We start from the raw sequence: 19,263 nt of genomic DNA on the forward strand, positions 1-19,263 counted from the left end.
CTTGCCAGACTTAAAATGAATTGCCAGGGTGACACCAGTTTCAAGGCATTATTTCCCAAAGTGTGGAACGAAATACAAGCGCATTCCAGTTACTTTTGTGCTTCAATGCATAAAAAAAGGGAAAACGCGGGTAAGCCAGGCGCTGAAAATTCAAGACGATGGGCAAAACGAGAACAAGGTGGAAGCCGGAGCCAACGTTTCGACAAGTGGACTTGTCTTCTTCGAGGCGACCATACGCTTTCCTCCGCACAGTACGGTTCTTCTAAAGGGGAGAGGGGGTAATGTAGGTGAGCGAGGCAACGAACGAGGGTGGGTTAGCGGCGAGGGTGTAGAATTGAAAACAGAAGTGTGCTATTCAATGTCGGTGAAGGAATTTGAGGTAGCGTCGTGTATCAGCCGGTTATTGACGTGTCGCTGTACCTTTTTTCGTGGAAGGGGCCTGGAAGACGGGAGGGGGGTGGAGAGAGGAGGGGGATTATCTGCTCTGTTGGAGGTCAGTAAACCATCGTCTCTCTAAAAGAGAGAATAAAATGGCGCTCGCGGAAAAAATAAACATGTTTATATAAAGGAACGAAAGAAAAGAGAAAGAAAACACTAAGCAACCTGATTAGAAATAAAAATAACTCGGTGTTGTTGTCTAAAGTTTGAAATTTAATATAGCGAATACATTCTAAAGCTCCATTTGAAGCGTTTATGCCTGTTGGTTGCAATGTCTTGAACTTATGGATAAGGTATGATTCTCTGTATTTTCTTTCTCGTTCAGAACGAAAATTTGACAGTACGATGTAGAGTTAATGTTCATCAAAGTTATGACCTGGTTGGTTGAAACGCTCGGCGACGGCTTTGGGAAGCTCTTTAGCTGTGTCCGCGCGATGTCCGTTTAACCTGACGTTCATTGATTGTCCCGTTTCGCTGATGTATTGTTTCTTACAGAAGGAACATTCAAGAGCGTTTAGTTAAAAAAAAGTAAGCGGAACAACGGTGCATTTTTACGGCAAGTTTGATGGCGCATATATCTAAACTTGCGTCATTCTGCAAATTCATTCCAAGTGGACACGCCTTGCAAACTCACCGGCTACTATTCGTAAACTGCAATGTGTGCCTAAGAGTAATTAATTCAAATGTCATTAGTGGATTTATGTTAATTAACTGGATATGTCTCGATTTCTCGTGCAAGTGATGCCCACCTCTCTGAGCAATCGAGCTCAAAGACTACGTTAGGTTATCTACAACAGGCTATCCTTAAAAATTCCATAAAACTTGAAAAATGATCACCCTGTAGATATGAGCACGCGCCTGTGTGTGTGTGTCCGAACAGAAAACAGATTTCTTATTTAGGCAGTTATTTTTACAAAATTTGTGGAAAATTGCAAAAAAAAGAAAATAACTGATGTAACAAGTTTTCAACTCCGTAGTGCAGTGATAAATAATGGTGTCGTGCACATTAAGTCTGTCAAGTACTACCTAATAATAAATATAAAGCGGACAAAAGCTGATGTATTACACATCGCGCCGAAATATATCGCTAATTTGTCAATGGTACTTTCGCAAAATCGTCGTATACGCATTGTCATAATTTCATCTAAGCTGTAAATACCTATATCAAATGTGCCCATTTTAGATTTTCTAACAGATGCACACTATAGAACTGCGCTACCTGCCTTTTGGCGCAGAGTTACGGACATCTACACTTCGTGGTTCAAAAACGTTTCAGCTTGCCGATATTGGGCAAGTTTTCGAAATAGTATGAGCAGCAACTTCTAAATTTTTTCTCGTTGCTGTTGCTATATTTTGGCTTTATCTCTCAAATGTAACAAATTCCATTCCAATTGATCCAGCTGTTTTCTCATGAGAGCATTTTGGCGCTTCACCAGCATTTGAATGGGTAAAATCAGAGTCAAGTCAGTCAAATCAAGCTAAAGCATCCTCTTGGTGAGAGGCAGGCAAATTTTTATCAAGCCCGAAAGCGGAAGAATAACGTCGAAATTACAGCACAGAAGAACATAACAGATCGTGCGCCGACTCACGTTTTTCTTTTTCTTATGTTCCTTTTTTACTTTGTGTGAAATATAAATGCTCCCAGAACGCAGCAACAGCGCATCACGAACGTAACGTAACGTGACGTCAAAATCGCTTCAGTGTTGTTTGTAACGGGAGCCGATTAAGAGGGCAGGGAGGTGACGTCACGTAGCATACATGCGCCTCACAGCACTAACCCATATAGCTATAACCGACATGTATTTCGGCAGGCGCTATACAGGGAAGCTATTGCTCGACTTTGACAATCATCCTGACACGATTTCTGCCACTTGTTCTCCTATAGCATCACACCCAGGCGCTGCTCAGGGCAAGCACAAGGGCTTCGCGTCGGCGACGATGGACGCATAAAACGAAGGTTGACATACGAAGGAACAAAGATGTGCAGCGAAATTACACGGGGAGCTCTTCGCACAGCTTCGCGGTGTTCCTCGCTCCGCGTTTCTCAGTAATCAGCAGGCCAGTTCGTCGCCGACCGAGCGAGATAACCTACGGCAGCCCCCAAGCAGATTGCTGGACTCGCCGAGTCCTTGGTACTCAACTCAGTTCTCGCGGCGATTAGATACGAGCACGAGTGTGGCGCTCCCGCAAGCACGCAGCGATAACGCTTATAAGGGCAACGCACAGAGTTGCCGAGTCACCGTCGTGTCTAGACCGCGAGACACACTAGACAGATAATACAGGGACGGCTCACCTGATAGGAAGATACCGGGACGAAGGAAATAAATCGGCCGAGTTTCACGCCGGAGAAAGCCTTGGCTGCGCGAAGAAAAAAATGCGTCCGACGCTTTGCCCCGAGCGAAACTGTTGGTCCTGTATTTTTTTGTTCCTCCCGCGTTGACCTCAGCTTGGAGCGAGCGCAGCGAAGTGACTTCTGACAGGGAGGAACGTGGCCAGCGGAGGGGAGACGACCGCGGGTCTTTGGGGGCGCTGCAGAACGAGGAATCCGGTGGAAGCTGAACGGGTGAAAGGCGTGAAGCAAAACACGTATATGCGGGAGCAAAAAGGGGCGTGCGGGGCTTTAATGTTGCTTCCGCTGTCACTTCCGGCGCTGCTCATTGTGAACTTCCGTTCTTTGATCGAGTGGCGGGTGCCTGTCCGAGCTCGCACGACCCTCTGAATTCGTGCCGCCCTCTGTCGCTTCAGGGTCATCGAGCCCTTATCGGCTGCTGAAGGGGGTTTGGATGCGTTTTTATCTAACGTTTGCAGGCGCAAGGAACAACAATACGATGACCTTTGACTTGTTTGTGCGTGCGTGTGTGTATATGTGTGCGTGTATGTGTGCATGTATGTGTGCGTGCGCGTGTGTGTTAGGAGAAAGATGGAAAGTGCTGGAGAGAATGCGGTGAGCACTTGTCTCCTAAGGGCAGGGGGAATACTCTGCCATGGACCTCGTAACTGTACCACTCGAGCTGAACTATTCCGGGGCAGCAAGGGAGACATTGTTACTCGACACTTCCAGTTTATCCGCCTTTCAAGGACTGACAGAGAGCTGACTGCTGCTAACTACGGCAACCTGTCTAGAACCGGCGTGTATTCAGCATGCCATGGTGGACAATCAGCGCAGCTAGAGCATATCTGCGGAGAAATTAGGCACAGTTGGTGTTTTTCCGCTCTTGCTAGTCCATCTGGGATAACAAAGCGTAATAAACGCTAGAGCGAGCGAGCGAGAGAGAGAGAGATAGAGAGGGAGAGAGAGAGGGAGGGATTAGTTGAAAGGGAGAAGCGAACGCCTTCAATCTCATTGTATATCCACACCTTGAATTCGCCGCATCTATCTGGTCCCCTACCACAATTATTTAATTAACATGCTTGAAGCGGTTCGGAATAGGGCCGCCCGTTTCATTTCACGCAATTATGACAACCATAACAGCATAACGCAAATTAAACTCAATCTTTCACTTCAACCCTTTGGTGCTCGTCGCGACATTGACCTTTTATGCCTTTTTCACAAATACACATACAGCAACAGACCATTCCCACTTCACTTTGATGCTCTTTCCATTACATCACGTTGGTTGCATAATCGCTTTCAGTTTCACGTGATTTCACGTGATTATATGGGTCAACTCACGCCTTCAACTCATCTGCTCTTCCTCGCGTCATACGTTTGTGTAACGGTCTTCCAGACAAAATCGCATCCGAACCAGGCCACGATAGTTTCCGTCAACTTCTGCACTCTTTCTTTTCGCAATAAAAACTTACAGTTTCTTCAATTTTGTTTTACTTCCTGTGGCATGTCCTGTATCCCACCCATGTATTTATTTGTTATTTTTACAGCTTTAAGACCAAAGACATCCGTAATTTTTGTACCACTGCACGTGTTCTTCTGTTGTTGTTTTTTCAGTATCCCACTTTGTGCCCGACTGCATTTTTATATTGATAAATGTTTTTACCGTGCACGCGATTAGTTCCTGCGTTTTTATCGTGCCCTACCGTTGTGCGTCCTTGCAATACTGCCAACTGTTCCTGCGTCTAGAATCCGCATATTTGGCTGTCTATTCTTTGGTTGTAGTTTCTTTTCATTCTACTGTCGTCATTGTCGTCGGCATACTTTATAGCTCTTGTGTGCAGTTTTGCCATATGTATAACGCCAGACAATTTTTTTCCCGTGTTATCCACTTTTCTGCCCAACCTTATATTTGCCGTCATACCACATTATCATCGATTCATCTCCATTTCTTTGAGTTAAATTGCAAATTTGAGCCGTATGTTTGTACACTGCCGAGTTACCTTGCACTTTTATTACCCCCCCTCCCCCTACTCAATGCCCTGTCAAGGGGCCTGTAAGGTACGTTTAATAAATAAATAAATAAATTACGGGGGGCCACGTATGAAACATCGGACTGTACATAGATCAAACTTATCGCTTCGGAGAGGTACAGTAGCCAGTAACGACCTACGTCATAGAGAGAGAGAAAAAAAAAACGTTTATTGTACGAAACAGTGTCCCAAGCGAGGCCCGGTATCACCCTAAGGTGGGAAGACTCCTTAGCCCAGGAACCCTCTGGTTTCGACTGCCCTCTTGGCCCTGGCGACGAGTTGTCAGAACCTTTTTTTTTTTTTTTTTGGAGGTGGGGGGGATCTGGCTTAGCACAGTAACGACACGTGCGGGCCTCGCACTATTGACACAATGGCACTTTATGGCACGCCCCTCTCTGGTTCACTCTAAAATAGAATTTTCGGAACCCGCATCACGCGTACTTTTCATTAATAAACTAGAGCCGCCTAGTCCGTTCAAGATAACGCTGTCCGCGATTTATAACGAGAAATTACGCCACTCCAGCATCACTGTCTAACAAAGAGTCGCCAAACCTTCCATTGCTTGAGCTACGCAAAGTGCCTGCACTGTTATCTGAGAAATTCAAAAAGCTTTGTTACAAGCACTCGTCGTTCACGGCGTCTTCTATACGGCCTCCTCACCGCATGTGCTTCCGCGCCTAGATCACCCTCTTAAGGTTCAAGCTCAGCTCAGGCATACTAATAATAATAATAATATATGGGGTTTTACGTGCCAAAACCACTTACTGATTATGAGGCACGCCGTAGTGGAGGACTCCGGAAATTTAGACCACCTGGGGTTCTTTAACGTGCACCTAAATCTAAGTACACGGGTGTTTTCGCATTTCGCCCCCATCGAAATGCGGCCGCCGTGGCCGGGATTCGATCCCGCGACCTCGTGCTCAGCAGCCTAACACCATAGCCACTGAGCAACCACGGCGGGTTCAGGCATACTAACCTTATGATAAACTCACCACTACGTTTTGCCATCTGTCATTGGAATAATGTTCCACTCGATGTTGTGCCCACATATTAAACCACAGCACATCGTGCAAAAGCTGAATAGTTTGTTAACGAACAAATAATTGTATTCTAATTCTTATTTCTACCACATTTTACTATTTCTAGTTTGTATACGCGTGAGTTTATTTAGATGCATTTTTGCTTTATTAATGTTGCTGTCGACGGCTGCGCACAGTCGGAATGGCCCGCGTTCGAGTCCCACGAGCAATAGCTACGATGGCATTCGGCGTTGTCCGCCCCTCGGACGGAGCGGGGGACAGGCGAGGCTTTGTACTCTTTTTGCCCGCCGTGGTTGATCAGTGGCTATGATGTTGGGCTACTAAGCACGAGGTCGCGGGATCGAATCCCGCCACGGCGGCCGGGTTTCAATGGGAGCGAAAATACCCGAGTACTTAGATGTAGGTGCACGCTAAAGAACCCCAAGTGGTCCAAATTTCCGGAATCCCCCACTGCGGCGTCCATCATTATCAGATCGTTGTTCTGGCACGTAAAATCCCATAATTTAATTTTAACGACTGCACATTTGCCTTACTGTAACTACCCTACGTAATAAATGAAAAATGCCTTCAGGGTACGTGAATAAAAAGAAACAGCAATGCGTCCAAAGAGAACAAGAATAGACGTTTGCGTTCCTGCAAATGTCGGAACGGACGAGCTTAAAGGAAAAGGATATATTTTTTTTTTTTCATAATAAAGTTGACAGCTGGCCAAGTTAGTGCCAGTTCATTGAGCTACGAGCTTGGATCGTTTGTTTCTTATCTTTCGTTTTGCCCGTAACATTGATTTTGCGTAAGTTTTGCAGATGGTTGAACAATGTGGCGTTTTGAACATTGTCGCTGCGACTGCGTTGCAATCTAACTGCCTTACTACAACAGACACGTACGTCGACTGCATGCATCGTAGGACTTCCGTCGAACACCGACAGACTATATAGGACTACCACAATTGCTAGGCCGCTGTGCAAAAGATAAAAGTGAAACCAGTTGATATGCATACGAAGAAGAATGAGCCCGTGAACGCACAGTGAGGCCCGAGCGAACGAAAAAGAAAAAAAAAAACGGCAGAGAGAAAGAGAAATGAAGTACAGGCAAAATGCCAGCGCCAGTAAAACTATCCTGGCTTCCTCGGCTCCCTTTTTCATTGCTTAGATTTCATTCTTTCTTTTTTTCTTTTCCTTTTCTAGAGAGAGAATGAGCGAAGGTCACTGGGAGGGGGGGGGGGGGGCAGAGGCTTTGAAATCCATCTGCATGTAGTTGACAACAATGGCGGAAGGAAATAAACTAGAAGGAAGCGTTACGTCACACAGGCAGCCTTAGCACGCTTACTTTTTTCTCTCGAAAAGTAAGGCACGACACGTGACCCTGCGCTCGGCGTACTCGGCCCAGTGTGCTTGATTTCACGTAGGTTTTCATTGTGTTCGGGTGCTCTGCCAACCGCTCCGCGGCACATTTTTTTCCCCCGACGTGCTTGAGCAATAGTACAAAGAAAATTGGGCATAGTCGGTGGAAGTACGTATTCGACAAGCAGCAGGCGCAAACTAGATGAAGAGTATCAGAGAGTCATCTTTACCCGATTACGTTGCCGAATACCAAAATTAAACTTCTATCGTCACAGGGCTGGTCTGGTGCCCTCCCCTCTGTGCCCATTCTGTGGAGATGAAACAATAGATCATTTTTTCATATTCTGCCGCCGTTTTACTTATTTAAGAAAAAAATATTTTAGAATCAAGATTTACACAGCTTGGTTTCAGCTTTTCAATTATAAGTATCCTTTCTCTAGGAGCCTCCTCTCTTGGAAAGTGCCACAGGGGTATTTGCTCAAACGTGGAGGAATTTATAATTGCTACAAAGAGATTGTCTTGAATCCTTAAACATCCTATTTTTGTTCATTTCCTCCAGTTAGCTTTACCAATTTTAGTATTTAATAAAGATTGCCTAATTTCATCCAAATCTTGGCCAATCCCCCACAGTGGGTGTGCGCCATCGCATAAGGAATACCATACCATAGCATACCGGTAGCGCTTGTTTTGCGATAATCTTTTCTACGTCGTCGTCTAGTTAGCGCTGCTGCTTGTCATATATGCTTTAGCAAGTTCGATCGTTAATTGGAACATATATAAATTTCTCTTTCGTTGCCACATGCGAGTGCGGGCCTGGTAATGCGAGACTGCAGTAAATGGGGAAAGCGATTCAATCACATCCACAATATATTTAAAGAACCTTCGACACATCAGTTATATCTGTCACGAATAAGGTGGCTGTTCGTTTCGGTATTCGTGCAGGGGCGTTTTGCAGAGCTCGCTGCGTACACTCGAAGGCATGAGCTATACTGGGCAAGAACACAAAGCAGAGAAACCAGAACATGAAGACGAAGAAATGAAAACCTGACGGCAGGTGCAGAAGCCGCTGCTTTTTCAGGCAAGAGTTTTGTACCTTGTTGACGTAGCGTCTCTCTCTATTCGCTGCTTCTTCTTCTTCCTCTTCTAATGAGGCGCTCTCCGACGCGCTCTCCCAACACTGCAGAGTAAAAAACTTGAATAAATGCTAACATAACCTTTACGACTTGCCATTCATTTTTCTGCGTTGAGGAAGGGTCCAAACCCCCGAAACCAGCGAAAAAAAGAACTGGCAAGCACGTACGAGAGCCTTACAAATAAATAGCTCGAATACTTGCTTAACCATTTTCGGTTTCGGTGTCCAGAAGGTGAGTGCTTCATGACATCAAGACACCCTGGCCGTCTCAGGCTCGATCGGTCACTGGGATCGAATCGGCTGCCTCACGCGAACGCAGTCAGAAGAAATACACACATCACTCTTGTCTGTTTTCATTGTGTTTTATGAGCAGCGTCCCCATAGCTGACCTCATTGCTAGACGACGCCAGCAGAAGTTGCTCTGTGTCATGTCGTAAGGATGATGTCGACGACGCCAGGTCGGGCGTTTCTATCGAGACCAACTCCATGAATAAAGAAAATGAGTGCATAAATGAATGAATGAATAATATTTCCTTGAGGTAACACGCCCACAGCGTATCAGTACATCATATATATATATATATATATATATATATATATATATATATATATATATATATATATATATATATATAACGGGTCGCGTGGTAAGGGCGTACATATATATATATATATATATATATATATATATATATATATATATATATATATATATATGTACGCCCTTACCACGCGACCCGTTTTCGACACTTCACACACATAAGCTTTCTTCCGCTTTCACACTATCCTAGTACTAATGCACGAATAAAATTTAAACAATTGCAGCAGGCCCAACGAGTGGAATCTATATACAGCGAATCTTTATGACAGTGCATAAAGAGTCAAAACACGAGTACACGCACGCACGCACGCACGCGCACACACACACACACACACACACACGCACGCACGCACACACACACACACACACACACACACACAAAAGCACGAGCGCAAAAAAAATTATACGGAGCCTTATGTGAACCGTAGTTGCTGACTACTAGCGAGTACGACGGACGCCTTGAACGCGTATGGTTTCAGAGGTAGCATGCGCACATGTGCGTAGCACAACTCGAATCCATGCTGTTCACAAGCAGCGTTTACTTCCCCATTACCGCGCAGCCGCGGATACGTGAAGGCGAGCTTTCCGGTTCTTTTTTTTTTCGTTCCCCCGCACGGCCGGAGCCACCGCTGCCGCGGAGGCGAGCGCCATCTGGTGATGGGAAAAGGAACCCAGCTCTGTGATTGGCTGGCCTATTCGGCAAGGGAGCACCCGTGCCGCAGGTATGGTCACGAAACGCAGCGATGTTCGCAAAGCTTTCAAAATAATTAAACCTCCGGAATCGTCGGATAAAGTCGCCGCGCGCTCTCGCCGTGGCAGCAACGTCACGAGATGCAACCTTCGGCGCAACAACGATTGGAGCGCCGGCGCTTCCAGTGGAGGTCCTTGCGCTCAATTCTGACGTAACACACTGACGTAGGTAGCATGTTTATCTTGTGACAATTTAATTCAGAGATACTCTCTGCCTTCCACCCGGCCTACCCCACACCGCCCCACATATTCAACTCCTGGCTCCACTCTCACATGCCAATTTGCACTGCTACCCTTTCAGGATAACCAGGATAAGTTAGAGTAATCATAATAGGTTAATAGGTATAATAGGACGTACGTTTAAGCCACATCAGCAGCCGCGTTAACGGGATTTAAATTTTTTATAGAGTCCAACGATTCTCGAAAACTGTGCACTGTTCTGGACGCTCTATTATTGTGGCTAGTTCACTGACACTGAGGGATAGTTATGAGTTTGTACAAGTTTGCCACCTAAAAAATAAATTTAAAACGATAAAATGAAAATAACAAAACAATTAAATTGAGAGGGAGACTCTCTATACTCGCATGTGCTGCCATTATAAATATTTTACAGCGGCAAAAGTGAAGTACAGGCAACGTTTACCTGTCTTTCATGGACACAAGGTGTTTTGCTGCAGGCGTGATATGTCACTGCTTCATTTAATAGGCGGTTAATTTACACGCGGATTGTTAACTAAGTACAGTGCTGTGCGAGGCGCTGGAAGTGTACACTACATGCCTTGCCATTAATTTGGAAGCACAGAGTCAGATACAGTTTTTTTCTTTTCTTCAGCGAACGAAACGTCACAGCTGAATGCGGCTTCTTTTCTACGCTCTCCTCTCCATATCTCTGTCTGTTTTTCGCGACTGAAATGGATGCCACGTAGGAGATGCGCTTTCGAGGCCGAGCCAATGACACCTAGGAACGCTCAGCGTAGAGGCACGTGCGTCCGCATCATGGCGCTCCTGATTCGCTGGCGTCATCTGAACTTTGCAGTAACGCTACGCTCTCTACTTTAGTTCCAGTGGCACATTCTAGTATAAAGGAGCACGTCCGCGAACGCGAAATGAGCGGGTCGAGCTCAGTCAGGCGAAGCAGCACACACGCACGCACGCACGCGGAGGGATCTGCTTGGGACACTATATACCTAAGACGGAGAATGTTTATTGCACGGTGACGCATTACCTCATCGCTTCCAGCAGCGCTGAAGGTTGTTGACGTGCAGATCAAATCTTCCTCGAAAACCTGTACGTCTCTCTAGTGCTTTGGTCAACGTTGGGACGGGTTAGTGGGAATCCTTCCTAAGTTTATCTGGTAGGCTCTCGTACGGTGGTGTCTGGAAAATTATGGTCTTATATTTTCTGAGCTTTCGTGGTGCATCTCTCATTTCTTACAATCGTTTTAAAACACTTTATAAGTGAACACATTTGCTCCTTTCGCCCGTTTTCGAGGTTGGCGGTGGTCAGCGGTCGGTGGTTGATGGTCGGTAGTCGGACTTGCGATAAAAGAAGGCGCCGAGGGAAGGGGTGCGCGCTTTCACGCAACGAGGACCGGGGAAGGTTGGTGGAAAGGGGAAATGCACGGTGGGACAGCGGGGGAATGTCGCGCGTGAGTTTGTGAGGCGCTCGGCAAGAAATACTGCAGTAAAACACGTTGTGGGGCTAGTTGTTGCATAGCTTTCGATAGAATATGCGCCAAAATTGACGGCACACAAGAAGAAAAAGCAGACAGGACTAGCGCCTTGTCCTGTCTGTATTTCTTCTTGTGTGCCGTCAATTTTGGCGCTTATTCCATCGAAAGCCAGAAATACGTTCGTTATTTGGCTGCAGTAAAAAACAAACAAGAAAACAACGAAACAAAAGTAAGAAGCCCACGACCGTTCAGAAAGAAGCGTTGAATTTGTCAAGTTTAGCACATAGCGTGAAAAAAAAAAAAAACACAACTGCAGGAATTGTAAGTTCGCTGGCCTGGTTCTTTTGTTCGTCGGTTCGGGCGAGTCGCTTACATTTACAATCATCGTCCGTGGTTTCTGCACAATTTTTTGTTACTTAATTTACTCCGAGCAGATTTTGAAGCGAAAGTTTCATCGCCTTACATATATAGGCGGAAAGTTTTCATTTTTCCAAGGGAAGGGGGGGGGAGCTGGGGCCCGATGAACTTTCCGAACCTCACCTATAAATAAATAAATAAACAAGTGATATATATATATATATATATATATATATATATATATATATATATATAACATACCTTTTATAACAGCTGCACTTGAAGAAAGAAACTTCGTTTGACCTCGAAGAATGGTTCACTGAAGTGACAACCTTATAAGGGAAAAATACAACATGCAACAGGTGAAAGCCGAACCTACACTTGCGTATTACGCATGCTCGCCTATAGTTACAAGCGCTTATAATAGGACACAGTTGAGTTTCAGAGCCCCTATCCCTTCGCACCACCAAGAGACTGGCGTCTCTCGAATGGGCCATGCGACAAGCGGATTCAGTTAAGCACGTTAGGATGATACATGCCTTTTGCGCGAATTAGGTCGCACAAGTACACATCAATGATGAAAGCGATGTACGCTTTCTGCAAGATTTAATGCTCTTAGATACAATCAAGAAATCCTTTCCTGACGAAAGATCATTTGAGGAGATAATACATAACATGCATAAAAATTACACAATAGCACAATTTCTGAACGCAACTTCTGACGAATTATTCGCATAAAGCAATGCGACTCCATAACGCAATAGTTTAGTTACTTATCAAAGCACGCCTTATGCCATTGCCTTCCTTCGTTTCCCGGCGGTGGAATAGAGTAATAAATTATTAAACGCACAAAAAAACAACAACCACATTAAGAAATAAATCAATAAATAATAAGACACAACGATATCTCAAAAGTGCGAAAGGACACGAGGGCGAGTGGGAACAGCGTGGATTGCGTTATTGAGCAGCTGACACCAGCATATGACGAATCAAAATTAACATGGAATATGCACAGCATTGGAGCAGGGAGTTTTATAAAATATCGCAAACCAAACGTCTTTTCGTAACCAAAAGGCATCACCCTGCTTGCGCTGTTACGTGACCCATTTTCGTTCCTTTGTATAACTTTTTGCTTTGTTTTCTAAGCAAGGTGGTTTGCTTGAAGCTTACCTCATCTCCCTGAAGCTTCCCTCACTGCCTCCTCACCTCGTGTAGAGCCTGATAACTTCTGCCAACTGAATACCTCTTGTATGCCTGACTGTAGCAGGATCACTCTCTAAAACTGGCGCCCTGGTTTATACAGAACGGGTCATAGCCATGCGATAGCTGCCGACTTCTTTCTTCTATCGATTCTTATCGCCACGCAGCGTTCTTGAAGGTGCAGTTCTCCGCGATGTTACGTTTCGCCTACGACGCGCGGTATAGCCGGCGCGGATGCAACGGACGCGGGGGCTTCGTTCAAAGCGGCAGACATTTTGGCCCGTTCGGCGCCGCCGCTACGCCTCCCCGCCAAGCGCGTCCAGGCATGTTCCAATGCCACGTGTCTTCATGTGCGTGTGTGAGTGTATGTGCATATTGGTGCCCACGCTTGTCGAAGCGCGGCAGCCGGGGAGAGGAGCTCCCCCCAACTGTGAAGCGAGGGGGTCTGACCGGCGCCGACACGACGTGTGAGCCACCTTATCCCATTGTGCCCGAGCGGCACCGTCACGTGCTCGTCTATAGAGGGGTTCCTTCTTGCCCTCAACTGCGAGAGTATAAAAGCAGCTGCCCCCGGACGCCAAGGAGAGGCTCCGATTTCTTCTGTTGAGTAACGTGCTCTCCCGTCTCTCTACTTCGGTCAACCTGACCGCCAACTCTTTGCGATGTTAGAATAAACAAGTTGTTTTGTTGTTACCAGTCGACTCATGCTTTGCCGGGACCTTCGGATGCTTCCAGTTGTACCCCAGGCCGCCAGGCCAACGCTACCCTTGGGGCTTGCGACCCAGGTGCAACAACGGGCGTCAGCGCCGAGTTCCCAACAACTCGTGCCAACGGTGCGATTACAACAACTGTCTGCCAGCGGTGAGATCGCGACAACGGAGGCCAGCAGCGAAGATATGCGGTTGACTGTATGCTGAGCAGCTCAACGACGATCCGGGAGCAGTGCAACGAGCCCTGTGTGATGACTGGTTGCCTGCAGCGGAACGACTGCGCTGAATTCTTGGCTGCGAGGTTTGGTGAGTGCGGGACTTTCTTCTTCCGAGTTTTGCCAGGCTTTTGTTAGTGTCAGAAACAGAGCTGGTAATTGTGGTTGTCGTTGCTGCCGGGTTAGTTTGCGGCAAGACAATAATAGGCAGTAGAGAAAGCAGCATTCAGAGCAGCCATGGATTTGAAGTCGTTGCGCAAACCGAAATTGCTGGAGCTTGCAAGAGAGTTGGGTCTGGATGTCTCAGACAAACTCAGAAAACCAGAACTGCTAAAGGCTATTCTTGAGTTAGAAGCTGAGGATGACGAGCTGTCGGAATGCCTTGAGACCATTGAGGAGAGGTCAAAAAGACATGAGCGCGAACTTAAAGAGCGAAAAGAGAGACAGGAGCGCGAACTTAGAGAGCAAAAAGAGAGACAGGAGCGCGAACTTAAAGAGCAGAAAGAAAAAGAAGAGCGCGAACACGCTTTGGAAATGAAGCGTCTCGAGATAGAGATCGAACGCGCTCGTAATGGAAGTCAGGCACACTGTGCAGGAGAACGCGTAGTGTTCAAAATGACTGACCTGATGCGGCCGTTTAAGCTTGGAGAGGACATTAATTTGTTCCTGGTTAACTTTGAGCGAACGTGCGAGAAGCAGGGGTTCTCTCGGGAAACGTGGCCACAGCGCTTGCTCACTTTGTTACCCGGCGAGGCGGCCGACGTAGTCGCTCGCTTGGATAGAGAGGAGGCAGAGGATTTCGACAAAGTGAAATCGAGTCTGCTAAAAAAGTACAGGCTGTCAGCGGAGGCGTTCCGTCGGAAGTTTCGGGAAAGTGAGAAAGGCAAGAGTGAGTCATATACAGAGTTTGCCTACAAGCTTATGTTAAACATGCAGGAGTGGCTCAAAGAAGAGAAAGCGTTCGGTGACCACGATAAAGTTCTGCAGTGTTTCGGGCTAGAACAGTTTTATAGTCGGTTACCTGAGAACGTGCGGTACTGGGTCTTGGATAGGCCAGACGTTTGTACGGTGGCTAAAGCCGCTGAGCTAGCCGAGGAGTTTGTGACGCGTCGGGCTCGCGGAGCTAAGGACGGTCAAAAGGGTGAGTTTGGCTCGAAGTTTGAGAGGCCGAAGTTCACACCCATGAGAGCAAAGGGGAACACACGTAGTGCGGATGCGAGTGAAAGCAGTGCGACCGAACCTAAGGAGACGGCGGCAGCCGAAGCCGAACGCAGAAAGCGGTTCGAGACGAGGCAAGCGCGCGTTTGTTATACGTGCCAGAAGCCGGGTCACTTTTCGGCGCAGTGTCCGGAAACAACACCAAAAGTTGTGTTTTTGTCATTATGCAGCACTGACGAGAACATGAAGCTTCTCGAGCCTTACATGCGAGACCTCCTCGTGAACGGGAAAGAGTGCCGAGTGCTTCGTGATTCCGCAGCTACGATTGATGTAGTTCACCCCTCTTACGTAGAACCTGATATGTTCACAGGCGAGTGCGCATGGATCAAGCAAGCCGTGGAAGCTCATAGCGTGTGTCTGCCCGTAGCAAAAGTGCTTATTGAAGGACCATTCGGAGCGCTTGAGACGGAGGCCGCAGTGTCATCTATGCTGCCCCCCCCCCCCAGTACCCGTACCTATTTTCGAACAGGTCCGATCACCTCCTGCGCGAGAAGGGGCTTTTGTTTGGTGAGGCTAGCGTTCAGGCCTTAACCAGATCGAAGGTTCGGGAGCTCGCTGCAAAGGCGGTAGTTGCGGGGCCGACGTTATCAAACAATGAAAAAGGGTCAGAGGCGCAGCAAGCCGATATTCAGAGCACGCCCGAACTGAATAAAATTGATAATAATAATAATAATAATTGGGGTTTTACGTGCCAAAACCACTTTCTGATTATGAGGCACGCCGTAGTGGAGGACTCCGGAAATTTTGACCACCTGGGGTTCTTTAACGTGCACCTAAATCTAAGCACACGGGTGTTTTCGCATTTCGCCCCCATCGAAATGCGGCCGCCGTGGCCGGGATTCGATCCCGCGACCTCGTGCTCAGCAGCCCAACACCATAGCCACTGAGCAACCACGGCGGGTAATAAAATTGAGTCTGTAACGTTAAAGGCACCAGATACTGGAGAAGAAAATCCCGATGCGGGAAAGTTAGAAGAGCTATCTGCAGATTTGCTCATCGCGCCTACGTCAGATGGACTTAATAGGTTGCTAAAAGTCAGCCGGTCGGCTTTGATAGCCGAGCAAAAGAAGGATGGCAGCCTAGAAAACATACGCTGCAATGTCAAGGAAGGTATCGCCAGGAAAAATGCGCGTTTTGTGGAAAGAGGTGGGGTCCTGTACCGGAAGTATCTAGACCGCAGGGGAGTGGAGTTCGATCAGCTGATCGTGCCTCAGTGCTACCGTCAGGATCTGTTGCGCTTGTCGCACGGGGGTTCGTGGTCCGGACACCTAGGAGTTAAGAAAACTAAGGACCGTCTCTTGCAAGAGTACTATTGGCCAGGGTGTTTTCGGGACGCAGACCATTTCGTGAGGACATGTGACACCTGTCAGCGGGTGGGCAAACCAGGGGACAAATCGAGGGCGCCGTTGAGATTGGTACCTATCATTACGGAGCCTTTTAGACGGCTCGTTATTGATACAGTGGGACCTCTGCCGGTAACAGCCACGGGGTACAGACACATTTTGACTGTGATCTGCCCAGCGACAAAGTTCCCTGAAGCAGTGCCGCTTAAAGAACTCAGCTCAGTTGAGATAGTCAATGCACTACTGTCCATATTTGCGCGAGTTGGTTTTCCTGCGGAAATCCAATCAGATCAGGGCACAGTGTTTACTAGCGCTTTGACGACAACTTTTCTCGAAAGGTGTGGGGTAAAGCTGTTACACAGCTCAGTGTACCACCCACAGTCGAATTCCGTTGAGAAGCTCCACTCCGTCATGAAGCGCGTGTTGAGAGCATTGTGTTTTGAACATCAAACTGACTGGGAGCTGTGTCTGCCTGGGGTGATGTTTGCATTACGGACCGCGCCCCATGCAGCTACGGGGTTTTCGCCAGCTGAGCTGGTGTACGGTCGCTCGCTTCGGTCTCCGCTTCGCATGCTTCGAGAATCGTGGGAAGGCAGGGGCGACGACCCAGTCGTGGTGGAGTACGTGCTTAAGCTCCTCGAACGCTTAAGAAGGGCACAGGAGTTGTCAGGTGAAGCAATGGCAAAGGCCCAGCAGAGGGCCAAGGTTTATTATGATCGGACAGCCAGGGCCCGTCGTTTTGAGGTGGGCGATGAGGTCATGATATTGCGCACATCGCTAAACAACAAACTAGACGTGCAGTGGGAGGGCCCAGCACGAATTGTTCAGAAACTGACGGACGTTAACTACGTGGTGAGTCTGCCAGGAAAGCGGAAAGCACAGCAAGTTTACCACTGTAATCTGCTCAAACCTTATAGACAAAGGGAAGCAGTGGTGTGCATGATGGTAAACGTTCCTGAAGAGCTTCCGGTCGAGCTTCCGGGACTAGGCTCAGTGACGAACAGGGAAGACACCGATCAAGTCATTAGTGACTTAATCAGTAAAGCATCGCTGTCGCCTAAGCAGAAAACCGAACTACACCAGCTCTTACAAGAGTTTCAAGGTCTGTTCTCTGAGATGCCAGGTAGCACTTCTGTCCTTACTCATGACATAGAACTTACCTCCCCAGAGCCAGTACGATCCAAGGCGTATCGGGTGTCACCCCGCCAGCACGATATTATGGAGGCTGAGGTAAAGAAAATGCTACAGCTCGGTGTTATTGAGGCAGGTGAGAGTGATTATACCTCCCCTTTGATTTTAGTTGAGGTACCGGGCAAGGAACCTCGTCCTTGCGTCGACTACCGCAGGCTTAATTCCATCACTAAGGATCAAATTTATCCGATCCCTAACATCGAGGAGCGCCTTGAGAAAGTTAGTAGCGCTCAGTTTATTTCCACCCTAGATCTTGTCAGGGGTTATTGGCAGGTTCCACTTACAGAAGAGGCTAGTAGGTATGCGGCGTTCATTTCACCAATGGGAACATTCCGTCCTAAAGTGTTGAGATTTGGTTTGAAGAACGCGCCATACTGCTTTTCAAGCCTCATGGATAAAGTGTTGCGGGGACAGCAAGAATTCGCTTTACCGTATTTAGACGACGTAGCGATATTCTCCGCAACCCGCCGTGGTTGCTCAGTGGCTATGGTGTTGGGCTGCTGAGCACGAGGTCGCGGGATCGAATCCCGGCCACGGCGGCCGCATTTCGATGGGGGCGAAATGCGAAAACACCCGTGTGCTTAGATTTAGGTGCACGTTAAAGAACCCCAGGTGGTCAAAATTTCCGGAGTCCTCCACTACGGCGTGCCTCATAATCAGAAAGTGGTTTTGGCACGTAAAACCCCATATATTATTATTATTATATTCTCCGCATCCTGGTCTGAGCATATGGCACACTTGCGGGCAGTGCTAACCCGCCTGCGCGAAGCGGGCTTGACAGTCAAGGCTCCTAAGTGCCAGTTAGCACAGGCCGAGGTTGTCTACCTCGGTCACGTGATTGGTCAGGGTCGTCGCCGCCCCTCTGAAATAAAGGTGGCCGCTGTGCGAGACTTCCCGCAACCGCGCACGAAGACCGATATTCGGTCGTTCTTAGGTGTCGCCGGCTACTATCAGAGGTACATCCCCAGGTACTCTGATATCGCGGCTCCCCTGACGGATGCTCTAAGAAAGACAGAGCCGCAAACAGTCGTCTGGGACGAGACAAAGGAAAGAGCTTTTAGCGCCCTAAAGAGTGCCCTAACAAGCCAGCCTGTGCTACGATCGCCAGACTATACAAAAGGGTTCGTTGTTCAGTGCGATGCTAGTGAGCGAGGCATGGGCGTTGTACTGTGCCAACGGGAAAATGGAGAAGTAGAACACCCCGTCCTGTATGCTAGTCGTAAGCTGACCAGTCGTGAGCAGGCGTATAGCGCCACCGAGAAAGAGTGTGCGTGTCTCGTGTGGGCCGTTCAGAAATTGTCATGCTATCTAGCCGGCTCGAGGTTTATCATTGAGACGGATCACTGCCCTCTCCAATGGCTGCAGACCATCTCTCCCAAAAATGGCCGCCTCCTGCGCTGGAGCCTCGCTTTGCAACAATATTCCTTTGAGGTGCGTTACAAAAAGGGGAGTCTCAACGGTAACGCCGATGGCTTAAGTCGAAGCCCCTAACGTAGGAATCAGCCTCAAAATTGTTTGTTACTGATGTTTTTCTTCCTGAGGCAGGATTTTTAACATATTGCTATTGTTTAGTGTTTCAAAGTGATGATATGCTTTCTAGTGCAATTTTCCAATTTGTGGACGCGTTCTGAGTGCTGCTAGACTACTGTAAGGAACTAGGCAGTGGTATAAAAGGGGAAAGAGCCTGGCAGGGC

At 47.6% G+C, this 19,263-nt stretch overlaps 1 protein-coding gene across 6 annotated transcripts in view; it reads right to left on the reverse strand.

The window, feature by feature from the left end:
- LOC142576196 (nicotinate-nucleotide pyrophosphorylase [carboxylating]-like) overlaps nucleotides 1-19,263 on the reverse strand; it is a 39,549-nt gene that overhangs the window by 14,271 nt on the left and 6,015 nt on the right. The window contains exons 2-3 of one of the 6 annotated variants that reach the window (XM_075686211.1): nucleotides 11,954-12,024; nucleotides 8,274-8,357 (exon numbers count right to left, since the gene is read on the reverse strand). The exons of 3 other annotated variants lie outside the window; for them this stretch is intronic. The gene's annotated coding sequence lies outside the window, so the exon portion shown is untranslated. Of the gene's footprint in view, nucleotides 1-2,731; nucleotides 3,131-8,273; nucleotides 8,358-11,953; nucleotides 12,025-19,263 lie in introns of those variants that run through there. 2 more of the 6 variants (XM_075686212.1, XM_075686210.1) reach the window with 2 other exon arrangements.

Source organism: Dermacentor variabilis, chromosome 3, assembly GCF_050947875.1.
Source record: "Dermacentor variabilis isolate Ectoservices chromosome 3, ASM5094787v1, whole genome shotgun sequence".
In the NCBI taxonomy this organism is placed as follows: Eukaryota; Metazoa; Arthropoda; class Arachnida; order Ixodida; family Ixodidae; genus Dermacentor; species Dermacentor variabilis.